This window comes from Girardinichthys multiradiatus, chromosome 2 (genome assembly GCF_021462225.1).
Source record: "Girardinichthys multiradiatus isolate DD_20200921_A chromosome 2, DD_fGirMul_XY1, whole genome shotgun sequence".
Classification (NCBI taxonomy): domain Eukaryota; kingdom Metazoa; phylum Chordata; class Actinopteri; order Cyprinodontiformes; family Goodeidae; genus Girardinichthys; species Girardinichthys multiradiatus.
In genome coordinates this window covers 50,686,578-50,698,211 of record NC_061795.1, presented here as the reverse complement: position 1 = coordinate 50,698,211, position 11,634 = coordinate 50,686,578, and the positions used below count along the sequence as shown (strand labels likewise).

The following is an 11,634-nucleotide window of genomic DNA, read 5'->3' as shown; positions in this document are numbered from 1 at the left end:
TACTATGGTCATCATGGAACATAGTATATCCTTGAATTTTATTCCCAAATTAAATGTGCCGGTAAATGGAAGCCCATTTGGACAATGTGAAAGGTGGGTCAATAAGAACAAAACAAGCAGAGAAAGCAATCGAAGACAATGAAGCCTGGAATTTGTCCTAATAATTTATTTTTGTCATCATAACAGTGCATGACAGAGTGATGCTCATTGCTTTTTTTTACCTTTCATTTGGGTCCAACATGTATCCCAAAACACTTGAGGTGAAAACCCACTGTGTCCCTCCCTCTCTGTTACAAACGCCGTGCATGGATATCAGTAATAGAGTAAGGAGTGCTGAGAGCAATGGTAGATGAGGCCATTCAGGGATGGTGTGCAGTGAATACTTATCTAATCATCCTGCCTCCTAGATTTCAAAACAGGCAGAGTGCTGATCTGCCTTCGATACCATCCCTACCTGCTAAAAGGAAGAAAAACCTAAGAGAAGCTCCAGGGTTTTCTTCTTAATAGCCGCTGATAGAGATGGGAACAAAGACACAGGGTCTCAAACAGAGCTAAGGGTTCAAGCAATATTTTGTTTAATACAGTGTGAACAGCATGCATGAACTGTGCCGAATGACAACGTGTCATCTGATGTATGCGATGCATGTATTATAAATGGGTTTTAATTGATCCTGAGACAATGTGTAAAATATTCTCCACTGTGTGGAGTGATTACAAAAAAGTTTTCAGTACTGTGAAAAGTAGAGAAGACAACCAACTTTAATGTGGCGAAAATCTCCCCTGACCGCAAATGCTTTTGAGGAGGGTGTTGAAGACAACAGAGGAGATTTTAATGCAGAGTGACAGACAAAGCAACTTGGCCTTGGGGCAGCAATTCTTTCATGGCGTCATATGCAGGAGAAAAATAAGCCAAGGGCTAAAATGCATCAGTTGTGTAATCCTCATTAACACAAAAAGCTGCATTTAAGTCAGAATCCCAGAAGTCCAGCTTCTGAATAAAAAGGTATAATAATCTTTTTTTATGGTAAAGATCAATTTGCACATGCGGCTGCTGACCTCCAGATGTTTACAAAGGTTCATAGTTCTTTTGAGATAGGAATTGTGCTTTGAAAGGAAAGCTGCCATGCATTAAGATTTCTGTTACCATGTAACCAAAACACATTCAATCTTTTACAATACATGTGAATTTAAATAATGGTTAAATGATTTCCATTTTGGCTACAATCTTTTTGCTGGACTTACTGTTAGTGGTTTACTCATAATTAATTTATTTGTAATATTATTTTAGGGATCTTAAAATTATTGTTTGATATAATAATAATCTTTATAAATGCAAAACACTTTTGTATGTGGGTTTTTAAAAAGCAGTAAAAAGTACAGAGAAACCATGGACACTTTGTATCTGTGTTTTTAACTAAATTATACTGCAAATTCTGCTATATACTCACACTGCTTTTTTCCCCAACTACTCAACAATAATGTATTACATGCAAGTATGACACATTCACTCTTAAAAGCTTTTAAGAAATTTCACTGTTTTGCTTTGTTTTGCAATCAGAATATTCTGATCACTTTCGTCTCGATTAGAATGAAATTGTTTTCTGAATAAGAGGGAATCAGAATCAGCTTTGTTGCCAAGTTTGTACAGACAAACAATGAATTTGACTTCGGTATACTTTGCTCTCAGTGAGGATTTTTTTTGTTTGTTTGGTATATATAATAGTGGAAATAAAGAATATCTCTTTAAATGTACATATATAGACAATATTTATGCCAATTTTCAATTTGAATGCCAGGCAGGTAAGCACTTGTTCTTATCATGTCATTCTGCATCACAAACAGAACAGCCAATAATCAGCTGGTCTAGAAGAGGTCTCCAGCTCTGGTTTGACATCCTGCCTTGGTAAAACACCTAAGTATAATGTAAACAGATAACATACAATACCTAGTAGTCCTTCATATTAACATCAGGTAACTAACAAGCTTTCACTCATTTATTGCATTCACAGCAGAGAACCACACAAACAATCCTGTTAGTCAGCTAGATGTCACAAAATGAAAAACAAAATCTTGTTTAATCATTTCATCTGTTAATATTTTGTGTGAGATACCTAAGGCCAGATTTGTAAAGTGCACAAATAATAGGTGATTTGTCCACATGTAAGGGATTATGATTATTGATTACAAGTATTTATCAGAAATTATAAATTAAAATAATAATTACAAATTATGATTTAGAAGAAATACATTCTAACCAAAAACCATTTCTTACAAATAGAGAGAGATACACTCTGGCACTTAATAATTACAGTGAGTTAATTATCGTTAACAATTGATAATTATTGATTAAAACCACGCTAAACATCCCCGTGTTTTCAGCTGTTTTACCAAATGGTGTGGAACACTAACTTTAGTTGACAGATAATCACTCTTACACAAAATAAACACTGTCTCTTTATCTACATGACATTTTTTTAAACCAATAGTTCCCTCTTACAACCGACTCTTCTAGTCAACAACTTTCACCTAATTAAGCATGCACTATTATACAAAAGGGGTATATTAACCAAAAATAGGGATGTGTGCTGAAGGTAACTGGAGATCCAATTCTAAATCACGCTAAATATCCTACTTTATCCTGCCTAGGCAATTTCTACAGTACCAACAAAAAGAAACAAGATTACTTGGTGAAGCCTTCTTTGGAGCATCAAGTAGAATGTGGGGGCTTTGTTTGTCACGTGTCCGTGACAAACTCAAGAACGGTCAACTTCTCCAACTTCGGCAAAAGGAGAAAAATTATGGACCGCTCACAGTCGACTGGAACACAACAAAAGAGGGAAAAATTCATCTCCCTTGAAAAAACCTCTGTGGGTTTTTCTTGAGTTGTGCACTACAGACACGCCTTCGATCGTAAGGTAATTCTTCTGGTCTTGTTATACCAGCAAGATCTCTTGCTCTGTCAAGCTTCTCATGAGGTTGGCCAGTGATGGAGAATGGAATGAAAACCCACCTGTGAGCTTCTGATTCTCCAGGGATGTACCTCCGTTCGTTTGCTCACAAAATGAAGGATCACGCAACAACAGATTTTCCCACCTGAACTACAAGCATTGGCAGCTCCAATGCAACCATTGTGGCCCTTTTTTTGCATTGTGTGGTAGACTAGGAGGCCAACACAAACACATCAGGGGAGTGTAAAAGTTGGTTTTTAGGAGTAGGTTTTACTTCACATCTTAAGCTGCACACCCTGTTGGCTGACTACTTTGGAGACACTTTTATAGGGAATGACTAAGAAGAGTAAATTATGCAGAATGTGTAATTATGAAATGAAGCATACATTGCAATAATATGGCTTTGATTATATTGACAGGGGTGGAAGGATGGCTGACAGAATGGATCATGTAGACTTCCTAATGGTTTAGAAATTAAATCCTGCGCTTAAAAAATGCTGGCAGCAGTTTGCTGCTGAGTTGCCTTTCCTGTCTCACACATTTCAGCATCACATTCACAGTCACACATAAACATCTGAACTCAAAGAGTCATTTGGACTGCAATGCACTTGTTCTCTTAATTGGGTGTGAAATATGACTGCTGCTGTGAATGTAAATCAGCTGAAGTAAAAGTGCTTGTGAAAGCATCTGCATGTCCATATATACACGGACACTTTGTGGATGTATGGAAATGTGATTGTAGTTTAAGTGCTCAGTTCTCAGTGAAGCGTTTGCACTGACCTCTAAACACTCCAGTATTTGTTTCCTCTGAACCCCCATTAACGCCACATCAATGAAGCAACACTTGTTTTCTTTTTCTCTACTTCTTGTCAACATATGGCTTCAGTTGACAATCATGTAAATATTTAGTTAGATTACGAGATCTTTATTTAGACTGAGCCAAAACTAGCTTTAGAAGGTTTAGGCTGCAATATAAAACTTAAGTTATTGAGGCAATTTGTTTAAAGTAAGTGTTATTTACTAAAGCTCTCCCAGTGTTTGAATATATTGTCATCGTTTATCTTAAATAATTACATTTTACCAGTAGGCTGCTCTCAGATAAGGGGGTTGTGCCTCTCCTCTCCCGCTCCAAGGACCCTCCCATATGGATAAGTTCTGTCTTCACCTTTGGGCACATGTATATACATGGATACATACAGGACATCCAGACATACAGTATGTATGTATTATTTTGATTTGTTTGTCACTGTTGTTGTTTGTTGTTGTCTCTTCTCTGGCTCCAGCCATCAACTTTGTCTCATTGTAATTGTTGTGGTCTTTTCACTTTGGTGCTCAACTGGATATGGTATGTTGTGCCACTGACCCAGGAAAGTCAGTTGTGCAGCAGAAGGAACTTTACACCTTTTGTTGCATATCTGACCTGACACTGCAAGGCAACCAAACTCGCTATACTCTTTACTTAACTGTCAAGACAGGATACAAAACCATAAATTCCTGTATTATTTTCTTTTTCCTTTTGCTTTATTAGTTATTTCACTTCCTTTTCTTTTTGTGTAAACGTGGTTTCAACTTAATGATCTGGAAAGCATCAGTTCCCTATGGAAGCAAATCGTTACCATATTGAAAAAGCATTTTCAGAAATGCTTTTTCATTTTAAGAATGTGGCTGCATTGTTTGACTCATAAATGAAATTAGTTATCAATAATCCTATTTGCATTTTAATTTTCTTCTTCAAGACTGCTCATTCTTTCACTTAATTAAAATGAAAAAGACATTTGAGATTTATTTTTCAAAATATGCCCCAGCAAATAGATACCAAAATTCAATTTGAAATGTAAAATTTTAAAATGAAAAAGCATTTCCAGAAATGCTTTTTCATTTTAAGAATGTGGCTGCGTTATTTGACCCATAAATACAATTAGTAATCAATCATCCTATTTGTATTTTCTTCTTCATGACTGCACATTTTATTCCATAATCAAAAAGAAAACAAAGCAGACATTGCTTTTTCGTTTTCGTGGTCTGCCCGCAAAGTACTGCCCAGAACTCGAAAACGAAAAAGCATTCCGAGCTGCGGGCGCAGCGGAGTGACGTCAGCAGCCGCTGTTCCTCAGCTCCCTGCTGACCGAGCTACCCATCTTGTTCGGTAGGGGGCGCTGTGCACGTCTGCAGTGCATTACATTGCAAACGTGCCGAGAAATTGATTGAATTGCAGCAGGACCGAGCTCAATTTGTGGCAGTGGCAGGAAGAACTGGTAGTTCTGGTGGCAGGCTGTGGCAGCCTCATGGCAGCCTTATGGCCTGAGACATCCAGCGTGTTTTTAAGCATTTATTTATAATTTTCTGTGAGTGACAATTCAGAATAGCCGCTCGTGCTCTATAATAAACCGGCTGTTCGTGCAATAAATCTTTGTCATCCTTTCAACACGTCACACAAACATATAGTGCTATTTATTTTCCATGTCAAGTAAATCACCTTATGTTATGGGTCTAAAGCTGTTTATTAAATAATAATCAATAATGACATCATTATGTAAAGGTAACAGGCTATAACAACAATGACAACCTATTTGCCGATAATCAGCATCAGCTTCCACAAAAACAGCAGCAACCGCATTGGCAAGTTTTTACGGCCGGTCTGGCACCTTCTGGCATCCTCGCGGAATCCCTGCCACCCTGCGGCAGGCTGTGGCAGTTCCGGTGGCAGGCTGTGGTGGAACTGCGACAAACCTTCTTCCCACAATCCAAAAACATGCTGTTAATTGGTCTTTCTAAATTGCTCTTAGGTGTCCATGAGTGTGTGCATGGTTGTTTGTCCTGTGTGTCTCTGTGTTGCCCTGCAATGCACTGGTGACCTGTCCAGGGTGTACCCCGCCTCTCGCCCGTAGACTGCTGGAGATATGCACCAGCTTCCCCACGACCCACTATGGAATAAGAGGTATAGAAGATGAATGAATGATCATATCATTATATGGCATCTTAATTTTAGTACTATAAAGTTTTTAAAGTAAAAAAAAAAATGTTGACTGTCGTTTCACTCATGTCAGGATAATACCATCGTCCCGTTGCTAACATCTCATCTTCCACTAAATTATCATACCTGTTTGAAGACACTACCTTCTTATATTTACAAAATAATTCACAGTTTTATTCATATCAAAATCTTTGTCTCTGCGTTAGTTTTTGTGTTCATATTCCAGCTCTGTTAACAGACAGAGTTTTATTCATTAGATTACGTGCCCTGCAGCAGTTTGTGTTTCCTATCTTCGAGTTTTAATTAATGCTCCTGTTGTTCTGTGTGCCAGTCTCCTTCCTGGTACTTGTTATTTGGTCTAGCCACTGCTTCAATACTGATGTTTCTCAAGCTGTCCAACACATTTTAATAACACATTGTGCATTTTAGTTCAGAAACAGGACATGGATACTGCTGAGTATTGTAGTGTAATGCTCTTGTTTCTTATGGGTTTAACCTAAAGTTTGAGAACAGTGGTGCCTGGTACCAGGAGAAATACAGATATAGACTTACTTCTGTGGGATTTCTGGTAGATCGACTCACTGTGATTGTTTGGTTGGATTTGAAATTTTCAGACAAAATGAAAAAATGGAAAGAAATAGTTAAAAGCTGAACATTACAGAAAACAATTAAAGGTGTTCTCTAATAGCATCATCATTTTTATCATAAGAAAATTAATTATCCGAGCAATTTTGGCAAAATCCTCTGTTGTTTCCAAAAGAAATTTCAGCCGGTGCCGGCTCTCTGTTTCAATGTAATGTCTCTGCAGCACAGATAGCACTGTCTTACTCTGTTGATGCATATTTTTGGTTGCTGTGGCCTGGGGCGTCTGTTCAGCTGGAAATAGTTCAGCACCACGGAGAGTTCCTGCACGGCTCATTCTTTCCATCTTGACTGAGATCAAAACGACATCGCAGTGCCAGTAAGTGGTAGATGGGAAGCAAACAGAGCTTAGAGGCCATCCTTGTTGTAGCTAATGTGTTGCCACACGTAAGTGCCAAGAGAAGAAGAAGGAATGAAAACGTTAAGGTTAGTAACTGTGATGATTTTAACTTTAGCCTTCTTCTTTAAGGACGGCTCAATGTCAGCCTGATGATCTTTGTTTTTTTCTAGATATTTTCTTAAGGTTTCGCTGCAAGTCCGTCTGAACAAAGTACAGTTTTCTGGGCCGCTATATTACTATATTAGGTTAACCTGTCTAGTAATAGGTCGGACCCACTTTTGACTTCAGAATATGATGTCATAGATTCAAGAAGGTGTCAAAAACATTCCTCAGAGAATTTGGTCCATGTTGTCATGACAGCATCACACAGTTACTGCAGATTCATTGTCTGAACATCTATGGTGAAAATGGGGGCAGCTATGGCTCAGGTGGTAGGAGTTCGTCTGTAACCGGTGGGTTTCTGGTTCAAACACCTGCTCTGTCCATCTTAGCATTGTGTCCTTGGGCAAGACACTTCACCCGCTTTGACCTGCTGATGGTGGTCAGACGGCTCAGTGGTGCTGACTGTATGGCAGCCTCATCTGTGTCAGTGTGTGAATGGGTGAATGACTGATTGTAGTGTGAAGCGCTTTGGAGTCTCTGGGCACTTGATAATGCACTATACAAGATCAGTCCATTTACCATTACCATCAAAATCTCCTGTTTCACCACATCCCAAAGGTGTTCTTTTGAACTGAAATCTGCTAACTGTTGAGACTGCTTAGAGGCCCGACCATCTGAACACCTCAGCTAAAATCCAGACTCCTGATCTCACCTAAAAGGAGTTCTACCAGGTGTGGTTTTCTGCTCTTGTAGCCAATCTGCTTTGAGGTTCCACATGTAGCTCCAGAGATGGATTCTACAGACCTTGGTTGGAACCAATGGTTCTTTGAGCTACTGATGCCATTCTATTGTCTGAAACCACTCACCCCATTCTCCTCTGACCAATGACATCAACAAGGCTAACAAGGATATTTTCTCTTTTTCAGACACATTCTCTGTAAACCTAAAAGATACAGTAGATTTGGGTGAAAATACCAGCAGATCAGCAGGTTCTGAAATACTAAGACCAACCCATCTGGAATCAACAACCACGAGACATTCAAAGTCACATAAAACCCTTTTCCTCCTCTGATGATCAATTACTGTAGAACTCTATCAAGTCACCTTTACTATCTCTAGATGAATAAATGCATTGAGCTGCTGCTGTAATTGGCTGGTTTGCTATTTTCATGAACAGAAAATTCAACCAGGGAGCTTTTGTGAGCCGGAACCTTCTGCATCTGATTACCCGCTGGCTTAATTGATCTAATTATTGAACTCTGATTGTGGATTCTTTGTATTTATCCAGTCAGGCAAAGTCTTTAAGATAAGGATAAGGTTCTTATCGTTCCTTTTTCTTGATCATTTTCTTTCTTTTTCTCTGAGCTATTTAGTCACAGCTGCCATTATCCGGTTTAATTGCACAATTTAGGAGAGGGTGAGGTAGTAAATGCAGCGTATTGCAAGTTTTTTGATTTTCAACCTTCTGACAACATATTATGCTCACCATTTAACCATGGAAGAACTAAAGAGATGAATATATGAAAATACGTTTTATTTAAAAATCATAAACTAAAGCAAAGTTGCCGGAAAAAGCAAGAATGTGAAGAGATGTTGGTCTGTGGTACTGAGGGTAAGCTCTGGAGGTAAGTTATATTCCACGTGGATTTATTTCCTGCATATGCAAGAATTCTGTGTCTTCACATATTTCACTACATGGATGCTACCAATGGAGTCCGTCTTGGTTAAATGTGAATATTTATACCCATCAATTTTTTCTTGATTCCTGGTTCATAATCCGCATTCAATCATAATCATATTCCAGCTTTTCTTCTAAAGCCCATGCAGTGAGTGAGAAGAGGAATAGAGGGACTCTCGGTGGGGAATTTGCTACGTTTGACTCAAGAACAGAGAAACCAACCCAGGCCTCGTATCTACATACTAAAGGCATACATGTAATCAAGCCAGTTGTACCGTTTACAGATACTCATCTATTCATCTATTCAGCTTGGATTGTTAGAGAGTATGGTGAGCAAGGGTCTGCATGCACAGCAGGCACTTGATTAAATTACATTCCTGCTGTTTTTCTTAAGATTTTCCCTTCTCTAGTCATTGATAATAAATCAAAGTATATGACTCATTTATATGTTTTAAGCACATTGGTGATCATTTTCTTTTCCCTTTTTGCTCATGCCATTGATTGTCCCAGCTTTTATGTCTCACTGTCAATCATCGCTGTCTCTCTCAGAGAAGTCATTTATCTTAATGTGCCCATCCATTCATCAGCACTCCTGTCATCCTATGTATAACTTCATTGTACAACAGGACTTGGAGTATGGCACCGGATGGCTTTCAGGGTTGCGCTCAAAAGGAGAGAAACAGCCTTTGGCCGCTCTTCAAGCCTCGCCTGGTTAATCATCCTCTCCGGTGAGCACAGAGCTTAAATAACACAAAAATAGACAGCAATTCATTCGGGGAGAACTAATCACATGTAGCAATTACAAGTAATAGAAAAAAAGTCATATACATATTGGCATCACATGGCGCTGCAACAACTACCTCTCACTCAAATGAATATCATTTCCGTGGCTTTTGTTGACATTGATAACCTATTAGCTGACTAATCCAGCATTTTCAGCATAGCACTATTAATATGCACAATACAATGTCTGCCCCTTCAAGCAAATGAACTGTTTTACCCTATTGTTTCCATAAATGCTCAATGCAATCATCTATGGCCAGGGATGTTACTTCAAAGTATAATGAACTGAGTTGATTCACAGCCAGTACTGCTAACAGTACGATATTATGAGTTGGTCTTATGTTTCTTTGTTTAGTTTTATATCTTCAACAATGAGAGCATGCTGGAGGGAGCAGGTTGGACTGGTTCTGCACAACATGCAGCGAGCTGAGAAACACAATCAGCCAGACTCAAAGAAGAGAGAAGTGAGATGAGAAGTAGAGTAATGCTGTTTTTGAAGCTACTATTTCAGGGTTTTATGTATCTCGGTTCTCACTGTTCCCTCTTTGCTGTATTATAGTAGTCTGTGTGGTCAGTGTGTGCTCAAATGCAACAGAAACAGCAAACGTATCTCCATCCAGAGGACAGAGATACAGCCAGAAGGAAGGAGCAAATCATGGAGCTGACATCCTTCTCGGCTCTGAGGGGATTTATCCATTAGTCCACTCAGAGTGGTTGAAGCAAACAGACAGCTGCGTGCAGGAAGTCCCCAGCTGTGGCTCTCTGTCCCTTACCTCTCCGTTCCTCTGTGTGCTCATCAAGTTCTCTTTATCTTGTTAAAGGAACAGAGTAAGATGAACAATGACTTTATTGCATGTTTGTACATTCACTCTATAAAACAAATATAAATCTGCCTGAAACATTAATGTACACGTCATATATTCATATCTCTGGGAAATAATCCATTTTAAAAGCATAAACACATAAAACATATCACAATAATTTTCATATTAAATAAAACTATTTACCATATGTCTTTATATTTCTGTTTTTATCTCATTGAACAAACAGATTGAGGCATTTTTCAATCTGCACCAGAAACACCACACTTTGTCACTTTGTCTACTTCTTTTCACAAAATTTCACCAAAGCTTCAGTTTAAACAGAAAACTTGCAAAATAACTTGATTTCTTCCCCTTTCTGTTTCTTCTTGTGTGATTTTATTTTATAAATGATGATGTGGTTTTGTTGTTTCAGATCTAATTGATTGTTTAACATTAAACATCTGGAATTAAAATAAATGAATTAAGAGAAAATTGAAAATTGTACTGCAGTGTGTTTGTGTTGCAAAGATTAGAACATTATTTTCAGTTTGATTCCCAAATGTTAAAAACATTTTCAGAGGGAAACTCGGACGTATAGTTTGATTCATTGCTACGTAATTTTGTTTTAAATTTTCAGGTGTTTAAATTCTTGTTAGTTTGATTTTCAGAGTAATTTTATGTGTATGCTTAAAAGATGAAGATATGAGTTTCCTACACAAGCAGATGAAAACAGATCTTTTGCTATGACAGTATAAACAAATCAAACCACATGTAATATGTTCAGAGATGGTGTTCTGCAGACCTTGGATAGAACCACTGGTTATTTGGGTTACTGTTGCCCTTCAAGCATCTGGAACCAGTCGACCCATTCTCCTCTAAAATCAAGAAGACATTGTCCTCCAGACAGCTGCTGCTACCTGGATATGTTCTCCTTTCAGATCATCCTCTATAAAAACCTGAGAAATGGTTTTGGGTGAAAATCCCAGCAGATCAGCAGGTTCTGAAATACTCAGATCAGCTCCTCTGGTTATGTTTAAAGTCCCTCAAATCCTCTTTCTTCCTCATTCTGATGCTCTATTTGAACTTCAGTTTGAATTTATGACAGAACTAAACAACATTTTACACAAAACATGAAGAACTGAGAACTGACCTGAGCTCATCCTATTTCCTTGCTTTGACTTCAACACACTTCTGCTTTTAACACTTAAATAAAAACACTGTCATCCAAACAGAGTACAGTGAATGTGTCACCAGTTATGTCACAGATCAAGATATCTGCTGTGTGATACATAAGAAAAAAGTTGTGCATGTAAAAAATCAGCAGTGAGAATTTCTGAATGAATGTCTAATCAAACAAGTACTGA

General features: G+C 38.2%; 1 long non-coding RNA gene across 2 annotated transcripts; it reads left to right on the top strand.

The window, feature by feature from the left end:
- Positions 1-8,853: 8,853 nt before the first annotated feature.
- On the top strand, positions 8,854-10,762 carry LOC124861368. Of its 2 annotated transcripts, XR_007036610.1 has the most exons (4): positions 8,854-8,940; positions 9,311-9,412; positions 9,823-9,931; positions 10,027-10,762. It is a non-coding gene; the product is annotated as an uncharacterized LOC124861368 (long non-coding RNA). The 2 variants fall into 2 exon arrangements; XR_007036609.1 differs by having other exon boundaries at positions 9,823-10,762.
- The last annotated feature ends 872 nt before the right edge of the window (positions 10,763-11,634 follow it).